This window comes from Mobula hypostoma, unplaced genomic scaffold, assembly GCF_963921235.1.
Source record: "Mobula hypostoma unplaced genomic scaffold, sMobHyp1.1 scaffold_150, whole genome shotgun sequence".
Lineage (NCBI taxonomy): Eukaryota > Metazoa > Chordata > Chondrichthyes > Myliobatiformes > Myliobatidae > Mobula > Mobula hypostoma.
In genome coordinates this window covers 66,885-82,101 of record NW_026948231.1, presented here as the reverse complement: position 1 = coordinate 82,101, position 15,217 = coordinate 66,885, and the positions used below count along the sequence as shown (strand labels likewise).

At 45.9% G+C, this 15,217-nt stretch overlaps 2 non-coding genes and 1 pseudogene across 2 annotated transcripts; all 3 read left to right on the top strand.

Annotated features, from left to right (window-relative positions):
- The first annotated feature begins 6,195 nt into the window (after positions 1–6,195).
- On the top strand, positions 6,196–14,858 carry LOC134342051 (adenosine receptor A3-like; annotated as a pseudogene).
- trnav-cac (transfer RNA valine (anticodon CAC)) lies at positions 10,586–10,658 on the top strand. The gene has a single exon. It is a non-coding gene; the product is annotated as a tRNA-Val (tRNA).
- Positions 11,822–11,894, top strand: trnav-uac (transfer RNA valine (anticodon UAC)). The gene has a single exon. It is a non-coding gene; the product is annotated as a tRNA-Val (tRNA).
- Positions 14,859–15,217: the final 359 nt, after the last annotated feature.

Here is a 15,217-nt window from a genome sequence, read left to right as displayed (position 1 = left end):
GAAAATCCAAATATACCACATCCACTGGTTCTCCCCTATCCACTCTACTAGTTACATCCTCAAAAAATTCTATGAGATTCGTCAGACATGTTTTTCCTTTCACAAATCCATGCTGACTTTGTCCGATGATTTCACCGCTTTCCAAATGTGCTGTTATCACATCTTTGATAACTGACTCCAGCAGTTTCCCCACCACCGACGTTAGGCTAACCGGTCTATAATTCCCCGGTTTCGCTCTCCCTCCTTTTTTAAAAAGTGGGGTTACATTAGCCACCCTCCAATCCTCAGGAACTAGTCCAGAATCTAACGAGTTTTGAAAAATTATCATTAATGCATCCACTATTTCTTGGGCTACTTCCTTAAGCACTCTAGGATGCAGACCATCTGGCCCTGGGGATTTATCTGCCTTCAATCCCTTCAATTTACCTAACACCACTTCCCTACTAACATGTATTTCGCTCAGTTCCTCCATCTCACCGGACCCTCTGTCCCCTACTATTTCTGGAAGATTATTTATGTCCTCCTTAGTGAGGAGCCAGACTCTGGACCACCAGAGAAATGTCTCCAGCATCATCTTTGACAGCATCAACTCCGGAGAACCTCCATTCACTGTGGAAAACCCATGGTTCCATTGGCCTGAACGGGGACGTTCAGAATCTGTTTCATCTACGGAAGGGAATCCTCCGCTAGTGTTGGGGGTATCAGAGTCTGGTCTTTTGGCGACGATCTGTGTGTGCATTCCTCCTCTGTATGTGTTTTGCATGATTTCCTCAATGTGTTGGGATATTTACTCCTCCCTTTCGTATGGTAATGTTTTCCTCTTGATTCCAGGTGTGGTGCGAGTAACCACCGAGTGAGCAGCAGGGTAGTCATCCTCCCAGTGAGCGGTGCGTGCCAGATCCTTTGACAGCGAAGAGACATTTAATTTCTCAAATGATTTTGTGCTTAATTAAATATTCTAGTCCAGTAAGTGATATGAGACTTCGTGTTTAAATCAGCTTATTTTGAACTCTACTAGGTTTGACTAGGTAATGATAAGTTGGGGCATCCTGGTGTGGAAGCGGTACCTGCCACTCACGAATTCGGACTGTAAAATGCCCACCTTCTGCTAATTACCAGACAGTAGGAGATTGTGTTTATGGTCACTAAGCATCCGGCACCGAACGTTGGTAAGGTAATTGATTGTGTCACTGATAAACACTGCGGCCGTTCACAGTCCCCCGTTTCTCTGTATCCGTCACCCTCACATTACAGTATCTGACCTCCAGGATGGACAGGGACGGTCTCACATAGTCCGGTTCAGAGGAACTCGTTTCCGCTCTCGCTTCAAACCAGTCACTGACGGAGCTGAACTTGAGTGAAAGTGACCTGGCAGATTCACCAGTTAAATTTGTGTCTGCGCCTCTGATACATCTGGACTGCAAAATACAAAAACCACTGTGATTATCATGCTCTGAGAAATTGTGTTAATCGTAACCCGATGTCTGACGATGCACTCTGATCAGTAATTATTTTAATAATAAATAATAAGGATTTACAACGTTTCCTTAGTCTTTTTCTGCTCCCATCTTCACTCTCTCGATTGGGCTGGAACGGTGTCAAGAATCTCTTGTCAATGATCTCGCTATCACTCAATACAAACCGCTCTCTATAACAGTTGGATTTCAGTGATAATGAGTTGGGGAACTCGCAAATGAGTCTTGTGTCCGTGGCTATCAGAACAGGCAATGTAAGATACAGAAACTGATGTCAGCATCAGTCTGTGAGAGATTGTGTACAGAATCACCGACTGCCTGAGAGTGACCGCTAGTGTTACCAGTAATTGTATTGTTGACAAAGGCTGGGAGTCTGCACAGTCTCCTGTATTTCCATCACCCTCTGTCTGTTTGAACTCTGGGGTATACAGAACCAGTCTCACAGAGTATTGCATCGAGGGTGTCGTCTCCGCTCTTGATAGAAAACCAGTTACTTAAAGAGCAGTATCTGGGATCAAACTTTTGTACCCAGCGATCTGCCCCCGCTCTCTATCACCTCACACTGTCCCTTTCCACTGTGGAATCCGTCGTACGAGTGTTTGTTTAAATATTTAGCATGTTACCACCGTTATCACTGGATCCAGTACCTTTTCTTGTGACTCACTTTTTGAAATAGATATGAAATATACTGCCATTCACTGTAATGGATACTGATGTACAATTTGTTTACTTTCTCTTTATTCTTCGAACTGTTTCAGGCTAAGCGGGAAGCAGCTCATTTCAGAACAAAAGAAACAACTGAGGTCACTTTGATCAATGATGGCCGTCCCCTGCTGCCAAATAATTCGTTCTTATGAGGAAAAAATTACAAACGTTCGTCCCCGACAGAAATTCACCTGGTGACCTCGCTCGCGTCCGAAACAGGCTGACAGGTACTGATCTGCATTTTCTTTCAGAACTAACTGATGGCCACATGTCAGATCCCAGAAGGCTACCGGCGTTAATCAGGTTATGCAGAGGGACAACATAAATTTATTCATGAATTTCTTCGATGAATTACAGAGACATGATTGCTCATATTCTCACTGACCTCTATCGTCACTGAAAGTCTTCTCTGCCGTCAAGATTCGAAGGCAATTGCCCCGATTCCTCGTTCTATCAGGGTCTAACAAGAAATAATCTGTGAGTCATTATTTTTTATTGTTTGTTGTTTGATTGGCGACTAAGATGGAAAACCGGTCGCTCCGGCTCAGCAGAACATCATTTTGACCACATGTCTTTCTGTGATTCGCAATAGCTGCGATGAAACTTTAGGTTCAGAATCGAAATTCTAGCGACACAAAACGTTAAACTATTTCCTTTTACAGTGAGCATATTATTACCAATACCATACCACAAGGAAACCATGCCAACAGACAGCGCCACGGGAAATTAAAACCATTAATTCAATTTCGCTTTTTGCCGGTGACGATCCGGATCCCTGGTGGAATTCTGCGGTTGAAAGATCAAGCATGGAATGAAACCGAACATTACGTCGGACGGGAAGGCTTGGCCTGACTTACATTTTTCTTGGTCAGTGACAGAATAAACCTGCAGGGAAATATTATCAGCGTCTTCATCTCTTCCCTGAATTTCGTTTGTGTCACTGCATAAATACAGGTGTTTGTACAGGAACTGAGCCGGGCGAGTAGATGTCCGGTTTCAGAAACTATGTATGCGGTTGAGTAATAGTCGTGATCAGACCGCTTGCTGAAACCGGAAATAAAATGATTCACAGCCGTCGTCAGACTGAGTAACATGAAGATGCCCGATACACTAAACAGCAAAATTATTGACTTTCTTCTGCTTTCCATTTCCGGGTCACGAGAATTCTCACTCTTGTGATTTCGGAATCCTTTTCGGGATTTGCTAGCGACCAAGATATGTCTGACTGTCAACCCATTAAGTAGAAACATTAAACTAAAGGCGCATACTGTACCTAGGAAAACTTTAAATCGGGTGAACGCGACAAATGTTAACGACCTCATGACATCCATATTGAAGTCAATACCCCATGAAATATTATTAATTCTTAGCAGAGGTTGAAGTACAAACAGATAGGGGATATTCTCTGAAGATACCAGGATCAGAATTATTGCTGCAAGGATTTGCACAGTTTTTACTCTGCAGTATTTTCTTTTAAACTTCTGACAACACATGGCAACAAAGCGGTCAAAGGTGAAGGCGACTGTGTACCACTTTGACAGATCCAGACTGACAATTATCAGATACGCCAGTGCGGCACGGAAGCTCGTGTAATTCAGAAAGGTATCTGGCAGACGTGGAATTAAAATTTCCCGCAGAACAACGTGGATGACGATGACGGATAAATCTGACACTGCCATGATCATCATGTAGGCGCGGAGACAATCGGAAAGTCCGCAATTTCGCCGGGAAAGTATGATAATTGTCAACAGGTTTGCTGTAAAAGTAATTAAAAGAAGTCAGTAAAGGAACAAGTATTCTCCTGTCCCTGCTGCTCATGTGTTCTCCACTCTTTTTTTAATGTGATGGACTTTTACTGCTTACTGAAGGGCCGTGGACCCCAGAGTGGGAACCGCTGTCACTCCAGCTGGACCCATACAGACCAATGACGGCTAGCCGAGTCACGACACTATGAAAAAGACTTCGTCAAACACAGATATCTTCTGAGTAATTATTTGTAGGGAAAGTGTATAAGTATATCTTCGAACTGACACTACAACACTACATTCTGAGTGGATCGCTGCCGCTTCTTAGATTTGCTGGAGGGAGACGCATGAATGAGTTCCGAGCGACCGGGTAAAAGAAAGAGTATTCATACCGAAATACAATATTTGTTTTTAGTTCATTAATTGACAGAAGGTGGGCAGTCAGAGCAAGTTCCATTTTTTCCCCTTTATTTATTTTGTTTTTATTATTTCACCCGTTTCGAGAGGTAATGAGGAACGGGGCGCAGTGGAGAGACGGAACTCACATGAAAATCCAACTGGTAAGGAAGGCTCTTCGCTTTCATTGCACAATGCTGATCGGAAGGATACGTGGAATATCAGGGGTCGGTTTAAGTTCAGAAGTACTGATACTGAAGACTGTTATTTCTCAAAATAATAACAAATAATCATATATCTTTGGTTTCCAAGATTTCGCACAGGTTGCGGCGAGAAAACAGTTGTGTTTCCGGAGATGTTCCCGTCCCATTGTATTCGAAACCATTTGGTGAAACAGCGGATCACAGAGATTCTCGACGCAGAATCCCGAAATATTACAGTTTAGAGTGTGTGCATGTACATGACTGCATGCAGCGTCCAATGGAACAATACATTTACAATATTTTGTTTTCAGGGTTTGACGGCCATTCACAAAATCTCCCTTACTGAATGATCTGTTGTCGGCATCAGGGATGAGGATATTCCTTCTGCACAGATCGGGCTGTTGTACCCACGCTCTGCACAGACCGATGCCACTGCACCGCCCAACCCTCCCTGGATTATTTAATATCTTTACATGCGGTACTTTACGATGCATTATCTGTACCCACTGCAATACAGAAAAGCAACGAGCTGCGAAATGGTCAGAAACGGTTAGACAATGAGTAACTTTAACTCACCGGGCAAAGCAAATACCGCTAGAATCGGGTAGCAAACATCTTTCGTCTGTAGCATCGGGGCTCGAGTCATCCTCGAATTGCGTTTGAATTTGATTATGTCTTGTCGTTCACATCAGAGTACAGACGAGATCCTGAAACCCTCCCGTTTTATAGAAAGCCAGAATCCTCAGTGGGAAAAATGTGTGTACAGCTGTTGTTAATTAGAGTTACTTAACAAAAAAGAGCGGATTTTATGGCTCCACGTCGACCGGGTCTAATAAGAATTGCAATTATTCACATTCCAAACGGATCCTATCCTCACCTCCCCCCACCGCAACCCCAGGAAGTGACTCCAGCTCTCGCTCAGTGTTCCTGGAGGGAACATACCTCCAAGCCGATCTGATCTTCCTGCTGCCTCATATTAATTCAACAAACTCGCCATTCCACCATTCAATAAATGGATCTATTATTCACTGTGGGGATCTCTCGCGCTGAAGTTTATTGTATTGCTTCGGTTATTTTTGCCTACAGGTCTTTGATGATGTATCCTCTTTCCCATTTTTCCTGATGAATCTAACCAAACGTTAAGGGTGATGGTCCCATCCTAACATTATATACTCATTTTGGTTTCAGACCCTTTCCCACAGAACTGACGGTAACATTCTCTCATGCAGATTCCATTGTTATGTTAACGTGCTCACTCCAAACGAGTACACAGGTTCACTCTCCAGCAGTACTGCATATCTCATATTTAATCCGCTGTAGTTAACTCTGCACGATCAATAAATAATAAAGAAAAATAAATCACAAACGATCGGTCAACACCTCTCGATGGGAAACTGGTGAGCATATTTATGTTGTTTAGACCCTTCCTCCTCTGCACCACATTATGTCCAGTTACTGTTGATCGATCCCGCTGCTCTCTTATTGATGCTCGGCCGGAATCTGAAAACTAATTCATTGAGAGTCCACCGTGTTTAGAAGTGTTGCAGGACAAATGACGGATTTTTACACATTATGATTGTGACCAAATGATACTGTTGGTGAATAGCGCAGTCTGAAGAGCTTCCATAAATGCAACACATCAGCTGTCTAACACTTCGAAAGTGACTGGAGATGGTTCAGTGTCTCATCAACGGAGATGGTTCGTGTCTAGCCTTGCAGGCGGCCGTTCGTCACACTTGTATCATCGGCCACAAGAAAGAAAGAGAAAGGGAAATTGAAACAGCAGTCGGCTACTCAGAACCGTAATCCTGTTAATATACTAACCCTACTCATCTAATCCTGCCTTCTGTTCCAATGACGGAGTGGGGTTATTGGGTTTACTCCGACAGCCGGACGATTAGATGTGTGTGTTCCTGTGTCGTGATCAAATAGAGTTACAGGGTTATAAAGGACAGCAGCAGGTATTCGGTCCAACTCTTCTACGCCAACTAAGATGCTCTTCCCAACTCGCCGCATTTACCGGCGTTTGCGCAAAACCTTCTAAACTATTCCAATTTATGGACTTGTGCAACAGTCTTTAAACAGTCTGCAGCGTCTACACCCTCCTGCTGAAAGCCCAAGCCAGGTGGGCTGGACATGTGGTCAGAATGCCAGACAGCCGATTGCCTAAGCAGCTGCTGTACGGAGAACTGTGTCAGGGCAAGCGCTCAGTTGGGGGGCAGAAGAAACGTTACAAAGACTGCCTCAAAGCGTCCCTCAAAGGCCTGGGTGTCGACATCAACACGTGGGAGACGCTTGCCCTCGACCGTTCAGCTTGGCGCAGCAAGATCACCACAGGAGCCCGTGCAGCTGAAGTCAGGTGCAACGAAAGCGTGCTGTGCGCAAGGCCCGAGCAGCATCCACCGCCACGACAGCACCCACCCATTTGTGTCCCACATGTGGGCGAGCCTTCAGGGCCCGGATTGGCCTCATCAGTCACCTCCGGACACACAGCCACCAATCTCCCATTTGACTTTGAAGCCATGGTCACCTTCGACTACGAAGGACGAACAACAACAACAACAAAAAATATCGAGGCGCAACGAAAGCGTAAACAACAGGAATCCTGCAGATTCTGGAAATTCAAGCAACATAGGTCAAAGTTGCTGGTGAACGCAGCAGGCCAACCAGCATCTATAGGAAGAGGCGCAGTCGACGTTTCAGGCCGAGACCCTTCGTCAGGACTAACTGAAGGAAGAGTGAGTAAGGGATTTGAAAGCTGGAGGGGGAGGCGGAGATGCAAAATGATAGGAGAAGACAGGAGGGGGAGGGATGGAGCCAAGAGCTGGACAGGTGATAGGCAAAAGGGGATACGAGAGGATCATGGGACAGGAGGTCTGGGAAGAAAGACAAGGGGGAGGGTGTTGTTCCTCCAACCTGAGTGTGGCTTCATCTTTACAGTAGAGGAGGCCGTGGATAGACATGTCAGAATGGGAATGGGATGTGGAATTAAAATGTGTGGCCACTGGGAGATCCTGCTTTCTCTGGCGGACCAACAAAAAGGCAGGCATAGCTAGGACCCATACGGGTGCCCATAGCTACACCTTTAGTTTGGAGGAAATGGGAGGAGCAAAAGGAGAAATTATTAAGAGTAAGGACTAATTCCGCTAGACGGAACAGAGTGGTGGTAGAGGGGAACTGATTAGGCCTGGAATCCAAAAAGAAGCGTAGAGCTTTGAGATTTTCACCATAGATGTCCAGTCTTTATATACTTCCATCCCCCATCAGGAAGGTCTCAAAGCTCCACGCTTCTTTTTGGATTCCAGATCTAATCAGTTCCCCTCTACCACCACTCTGCTCCGTCTAGCGGAATTAGTCCTTACTCTTAATAATTTCTCCTTTTGCTCCTCCCATTTCCTCCAAACTAAAGGGGTAGCTATGGGCACCCGTATGGGTCCTAGCTATGCCTGCCTTTTTGTTGGGTTTGTGGAACAATCTATGTTCCGTGCCTATTCTGGTATCTGTCCCCCACTTTTCCTTCGCTACATCGACGACTGCATTGGCGCTGCTTCCTGCACGCATGCAGAACTCGTTGACTTTATTAACTTTGCCTCTAACTTTCGCCCTGCCCTCAAGTTTACCTGGTCCATTTCCGACACCTCCCTCCCCTTTCTAGATCTTTCTGTCTCTGTCTCTGGAGACAGCTTATCCACTGATGTCTACTATAAGCCTACTGACTCTCACAGCTATCTGGACTATTCCTCTTCTCACCCTGTCTCTTGCAAAAACGCCATCCCCTTCTCGCAATTCCTCCGTCTCCGCCGCATCTGCTCTCAGGATGAGGCTTTTCATTCTAGGACGAGGGAGATGACTTCGTTTTTTAAAGAAAGGGGCTTCCCTTCCTCCACTATCAACTCTGCTTTTAAACGCATCTCCTCCATTTCACGTACATCTGCTCTCACTCCATCCTCCCACCACCCCACTAGGAATAGGGTTCCCCTGGTCCTCACCTACCACCCCACCAGCCTCCGGGTCCAACATATTATTCTCCGTAACTTCCGCCACCTCCAACGGGATCCCACCACTAAGCACATATTTCCCTCCCCCCCCCCCCACTCACTCTGCATTCCGCAGGGATCGCTCCCTACACAACTCCCTTGTCCATTCGTCCCCCCCATCCCTCCCCACTGATCTCCCTCCTGGCACTTATCCGTGTAAGCGGAACAAGTGCTACACATGCCCTTACACTTCCTCCCTTACCACCATTCAGTGCCCCAAACAGTCCTTCCAGGTGAGGCATCACTTCACCTGTGAGTCGACAGGGGTGACATACTGCGTCCGGTGCTCACGATGTGGCCTTTTATATATTGGTGAGACCTGACGCAGACTGGGAGACCGCTTTGCTGAACATCTACGCTCTGTCCGCCAGAGAAAGCAGGATCTCCCAGTGGCCACACATTTTAATTCCACATCCCATTCCCATTCTGACATGTCTATCCACGGCCTCCTCTACTGTAAAGATGAAGCCACACTCAGGTTGGAGGAACAACACCTTATATTCCGTCTGGGTAGCCTCCAACCTGATGGCATGAACATCGACCTCTCTAACTTCCGCTAAGGCCCCACCTCCCCCTCGTACCCCATTTGTTACTCATTTTTATGCACACATTCTTTCTCTCACTCTCCTTTTTCTCCCTCTGTCCCTCTGAATATACCTCTTGCCCATCCTCTGGGTCACCACCCCCTTGTCTTTCTTCCCAGACCTCCTGTTCCATGATCCTCTCGTATCCCCTTTTGCCTATCACCTGTCCAGCTCTCGGCTCTATCCCTCCCCCTCCTGTCTTCTCCTATCAATTTGCATCTCCCCCTCCCCCTCCAGCTTTCAAATCCCTTACTCACTCTTCCTTCAGTTAGTCCTGACGAAGGGTCTCGGCCTGAAACGTCGACTGCACCTCTTCCTAGAGATGCTGCTTGGCCTGCTGCGTTCACCAGCAACTTTGATGTATGTTGCAACGAAAGCGTGCTGTGCGCAAGGCCCGAGCAGCATCCACCGCCACGACAGCACCCACCCACTTGTGTCCCACATGTGGGCGAGCCTTCAGGGCCCGGATTGGCCTCATCAGTCACCTCCGGACCCACAGCCACCAATCTCCCATTTGACTTTGAAGCCATGGTCACCTTCGACTACGAAGGACGAACAACAACAACAACATTTTCAGTTGCTGCTATTTCTTATAACCATATTTGGCACGTCTTCCCCTCTCCCTCCGTCTTTTTCTGATTTTCGCCTTGCTTCACCAAGCCTCTGTTAAAGAGGTACCTCCATCGATTTTACTGACATGCTGAGCTTTCGTCTCCGATGGTAAGATCCTTCCAGCTGGAATGCGATCTTTGATGTGACATTTGATATGATCGACTTTCCTGAAGTCTGTTGTGACCACTAAAATTTTCGTTCAACATAGGTCGTCTAATTAGCTGTTGATATCCTGGTCTGCTTGCGATCCGACGGAACATATTGGAAGATGATGAATCAATGAAACGTCAGTGTGATGGTGTGTCTGGTTTCAAAGCGGCCTCGGTGAGATGATGGGCCGTGATTCATGACTCTACAGCTGACATCCTCTCACAGGTAACTCTTGCTTTCACACTTTCTGTTGCCTATAAATGTATCGATCACATGGTTCAGTCACTTGCTTCAATTAACTTGTAGTCTGAGGTGAGGAGAACGGACGAGACAGTTTATGGTGAGAAATCGCAAAGGCAACATTGAATTTTAACTCGTACGCTGGAGAGCCACCATGTGCAGACTGACGGAAGCAAGAGTACCGAATATGCTTTAATTCCTTGCTTTATATATGTAACATCGTTCAGTTACCCGTTTCATGCCGCGCCTTGACCAACACTCCACAGGAAATCGTTAATGCATGTCACTGCATATGTCGCATAAATTTAATACTTGTTTCTGAAAGCGGAGAGGAACGGCGGGCAATGTTTTGATCTTATCGCTGTATTTCAGAGCAGGGTGGGGAGGGGGTGCCTCGGGTCATTGCTCAATAACGCAGAACATTGAGCGCTTTCCACGGTTTCTGTGGTGTAGTGGTTATCACGTTCGCTTCACACGCGAAAGGTCCCCAGTTCAATCCTGGGCAGAAACATTGTTTGGGCTCCTGTGTTTGGGATGAATATGAGACTCAATTTTTCAAGTTTATTGTTATGGGCATCCAGGGTGTAAATGTCATGAACATTCGCGTTTCTAGTAGCAGCTCAATGTATTGCTAACCTGAAAAAGATGAATTAAAGAAAGATTTAATTAAAATATACATAATTTACAGGAGAAAATAAACAGATTTAAACATAAAGATGTTCGTGGATAACCCAGACTGCGGGACAGGAGAATTAGCAGTTCGAAGCTATTATCACAGAGGTTTCATCAGAGCTGACGTAACGAATGTCCCCCGCCAGACAAGCATCAGGGGGAATAATTTTACTCTGCAAACACTCAAGCTTATTTTAAAATATTAACTCGTTTACACAGTGAAAGAGCCAAGGTTGACGAGCTATCTCTTTGCCCAACACAATATATCCCGAATTAAAATATGAGATAGAATTAACATTAAAACATTCCCACTGCGTTGCATTCATCTCAAGTTTCAGTGGATCATTTGCATGTTCCCTTCACATAATAAATAGAGGCGCTGATTAGACGGCGTCAATTAAAAATACAATGTTCATAATTACAATGCTGCTTGAAGATTCTTTACTGCTATTCTTGATATTAAAAAAAAATAAAAGCAGAGTTGAAACAAATTTTTCCAAATTTGCAGTTGGTCAGTGAAGTCGTGCGACCTGAGACATACTGCTTAGAGGTCAGAGTGCAATGAATTTTAGTGCCGCCACGCCGCAAACACTTGAGGGGCAAAGTCAAAACTCATCTTACAGAGCCCTGACATAGATTGAACCTCAGGATTTGACCGGTAAAACAGACGGGTAGCACACGGACGGTGAGCTGGACTGAACAGATTTGGACAAATCCCATGTTACATCGAAGTACGGGCACCTGCAGTGGAGACGAGTCAAAGTTCAAAGTATATTTACTATCAACATACGTATACACTATACATCCCTGAGTTTCGTCTCCTTACAAGCCAGAAACCCAAAATAATCTGCATAATCTCCTCCGCTCCGACTTTTCTACGATCCCCGCGCTCTGACTCCGTCTCGTCCTCCTGCAACAACCTCTTTTCGAACATACCTCGACCACGGGAGGGGGCGTCTCGGGCCATCGGACAACAGCGCAGATCATTGAGCGCTCTGCACGGTTTCTGTGGTGTAGTGGTTATCACGTTCGCTTTACACGCGAAAGGTCCCCAGTTCAACCCTGGGCAGGAACATTTTCTGGTCTCCAGAATTTAAGAAAAATATGAGGTTCAGCTTTCCAGTTCGGATTCGATTTTACTGTCACAGGTCAGCGCTGTAAACACCACGAACATTCGCTTTTCCAGCAGCAGCGCATTGCATTTCAAACCTGACAGACATAAATGATATAAAGTTGAAATAATATAAATTATGCATCCTTTACAGGAGAATATAAACAGATTTAAACATGAGGAGGTTCGTGAATGACCCTGAGGATGTGGTTTCATCGGAGCTGACTTATCAAATGCTCTAATCTAGACAGACGTCAGGAGGAATAACCATGCGCTGGAAAAACTCAAACCTATTTTACAATTTTAAATTGCTTCCTTTGCCTTCCCTCGGTTATTACTAGACTCTCTGTATAAATTCTCCCACAGCTCCGTACCTCTCTCTCTCTCTCTCTCTCTCTCTCTCTCTCACACACACACACACACACACACACACACACACACACACACACACCACCACCACCACCACAGCCACAAAAACTCCGGTCAGTCGCGCAAATATCTGTGCGTCGCACAGTTTGTGCCGCCGTGAAAACAGTAGGCGACATCGACACATAAAGCTTTCAGGACTCAAACTGCGATCATCCGGTGATACTGCATCGTAGACCGACGGTAACGGCTCCATATATTTTTGCAGATGATGATTCGTTAACGGTAGGTTTTAGAATGATGAGTGCCTTTATCACCATTCAAGTGATTTTCTTCCCAGTCGTCGCTATCATTGCTATTCCCGGTGAGTCTCTTTTCCAAAGATAACTTATGGAACAGCATTGAACTGCACGTTTTGTCAACACTACTTCTCATAATAACAATTAAGTTGCTGTCGCACATACCGGCTGTTGATTCAGCGAATCTTTACTCTACGAACTCTCATAATTTACTGCCATGAGGACCCCTGTCTAAGAAAATATGTGCTGGCAGTTGTGATGTTCCAGAGCAGGTTTACGAGAATAACCAGGAAATAAAAGATGTCATACTTGACGCGTGTTTGATAGCCCAGTGCCAGTATTCGCAGGAGTTTAGGGGAATAGGGCTGGGGACAAGGAAAACCTACCTGTAATTGAAAGTCTCAGATGGAGCCGTCGTGCAGAGGATGCATCCAACAGTGGGGGTGTCTACAGCCAGAGAGCTCAACATCAGAATAGATAAATTCCCCTTGGAACAGTGCTGCGGAGGATTTCAATTGCCAGAGACAGTGTGTCTGTGGAACCCGTTGCCATAGACGAATGCTGATGTCAAATGATTGGGCGTATTTTTAGCGGAGGTTAATAGGGGCCTAATTAAAAGGGGTATCAAAGTTTATGGAGAGAAGGCAAGAGAACAGTGTTGGGGTGAAATACATCAGCCACGATTCAATGGCTTATGATCGCGTGCTTGGTCAGGCTGCCTTAATTAATGCTCCGTATGCAGTGGTCAAATTTCTGATGAGTAAACTTGTATACAATCGCAGCACACAGCAGCCTGTCGGTGATCATGACATATTTTATCGGCGACAAACCACCTGAATTGTTGCTGAACAAGTAAAGCGTCATCGAGACGTCAATGAACAGCATTCGATTGTAATGGCGAAAGTAGAAGAAGGAGACGGTGAGACTCGTGGTGTGACTTGAAGGTGATGCCGGCAAACAGGAAGAGAGGTGCAACAATCCAGCCGTCCTGAGAAGCGACCAGCGACGGCAATCCGCGCTTCAGCTAAACCTGGTAGGTATGAAGGACACTTATTTCACGACAGTTGAGACTCCACAGATTCCTCAGATACATCATTCAGCTCTTTTCCACTCAACACATCCGGAATTTCCCAATCATCAGCCATCTTTATCTGTGATCGTCTCTTTCTGTTTCGTTGCTGGTATTCGATAGAACAGATTGCACTGAGTTTCCACTACTTTGCAAAACCGTTTAGTTTTATTGATTGGCGATCCCTACGATTATATTATCCTGTCAAGTACACTCATTTCTATCATTGGTACCCATTATATGCTCGCTTTAAGATAATCTTTCCTGGTGTGTTTACGCTGATTGTTTATGTTGTTTGGCCGTGAACATGGGGACCATATTCATACTGTCTCCGGAAAGTGCGGCCTCTCTAGAGTTGTCACTTGCTACCTGGTTGCCGTGGCCGCGGCAGATCTTCTGGTTCTTATCCTGGACCTGATATTGAGCAAGATTGCACTTATGTACATGCCATTCCTCGTTTTCCTCTGATCAATGCCCAAGGGATGTAATATCCACGCTGCTCTGCTTTACACTGTCACCGACTGTTCGGTCTGGTTCACCGTCGCGTTCACCTTTGATCGGCTTGTCGCCATTTGTTGCCAGAAGCTGAAAAAAAAATATTGCACCCGGAAAACTGCGGCCGTGGTTTTGGGGACAGTGACTGTGATCAGCTGTTTAAAGAATATGTACTGGTATTTTCGGCTCTCAGAGAAATGCACATGGGTAATCAATCCATTCCTTTGTATCAAGAGCGCTCTTGATTTCAATTTCACGACTCAAATTGACCTATTTTATTACTTCCTCACCCCTGTATTCCCATTTGAGCTGGTTCTGGTGACGAATGTCTTCACCACCAGACACGTCGTAGTCATCAGTAGAGCTCGCAGGAGACTCAAGGTTCCCGGAAACGGACAGAGTGCCAGAGACCCGGAGATGGAGAAACGCAGGAAATCCCTCGGTTTATTGCTGATCGTCTCCGGCCATTTCATCCTGCTGTGGGCACCTTTCACTGTGTTCTCTGCGTGAGATCGGGTGTATGAACTTACCATTTCTGTGCGTCTGCCCGAATCGCTGCGAGAGCTGGGCATCATTCTGCAGCTTCTGAGCTGTTGTACAAACACGGTTCTTTACGCTCTTACACAGACCAAGTTCAGGGAGCAGCTAAAGAATGTGTTAAAATTTCCGCTCGCTCTCGTTGTAGTGAGGAAGTCGTGACTTAGCGGAGTCTCCATCACCCCCGGACCTAACTAACGTTCTATACATTGCGGCCACTTTCTGTTCCCCTGGGTCTGGCGCTATCCTTCTTCCACTCACACTTCCCAAGCGGCGATTACATAGACCAGTCTCTTGTACAGTCGCAATGCTCCTCCCTCGTTCCGGCTTATCTTCCCATCTCTGTCCTACTGTTCCAAGTGCATTTTGCCCCATATTTCCACCATGCAGTCCTTCGGCCCGACCGAAAACATCGGTCTATCTGCAAGGCCATACTCCGCTCATGCGAGGGCGCCTGTGTTCCCGAAACAGCCCGTTCATCCCTGCAGTGACGACTGAATTGGTGCTTCTTCCTGCACCCT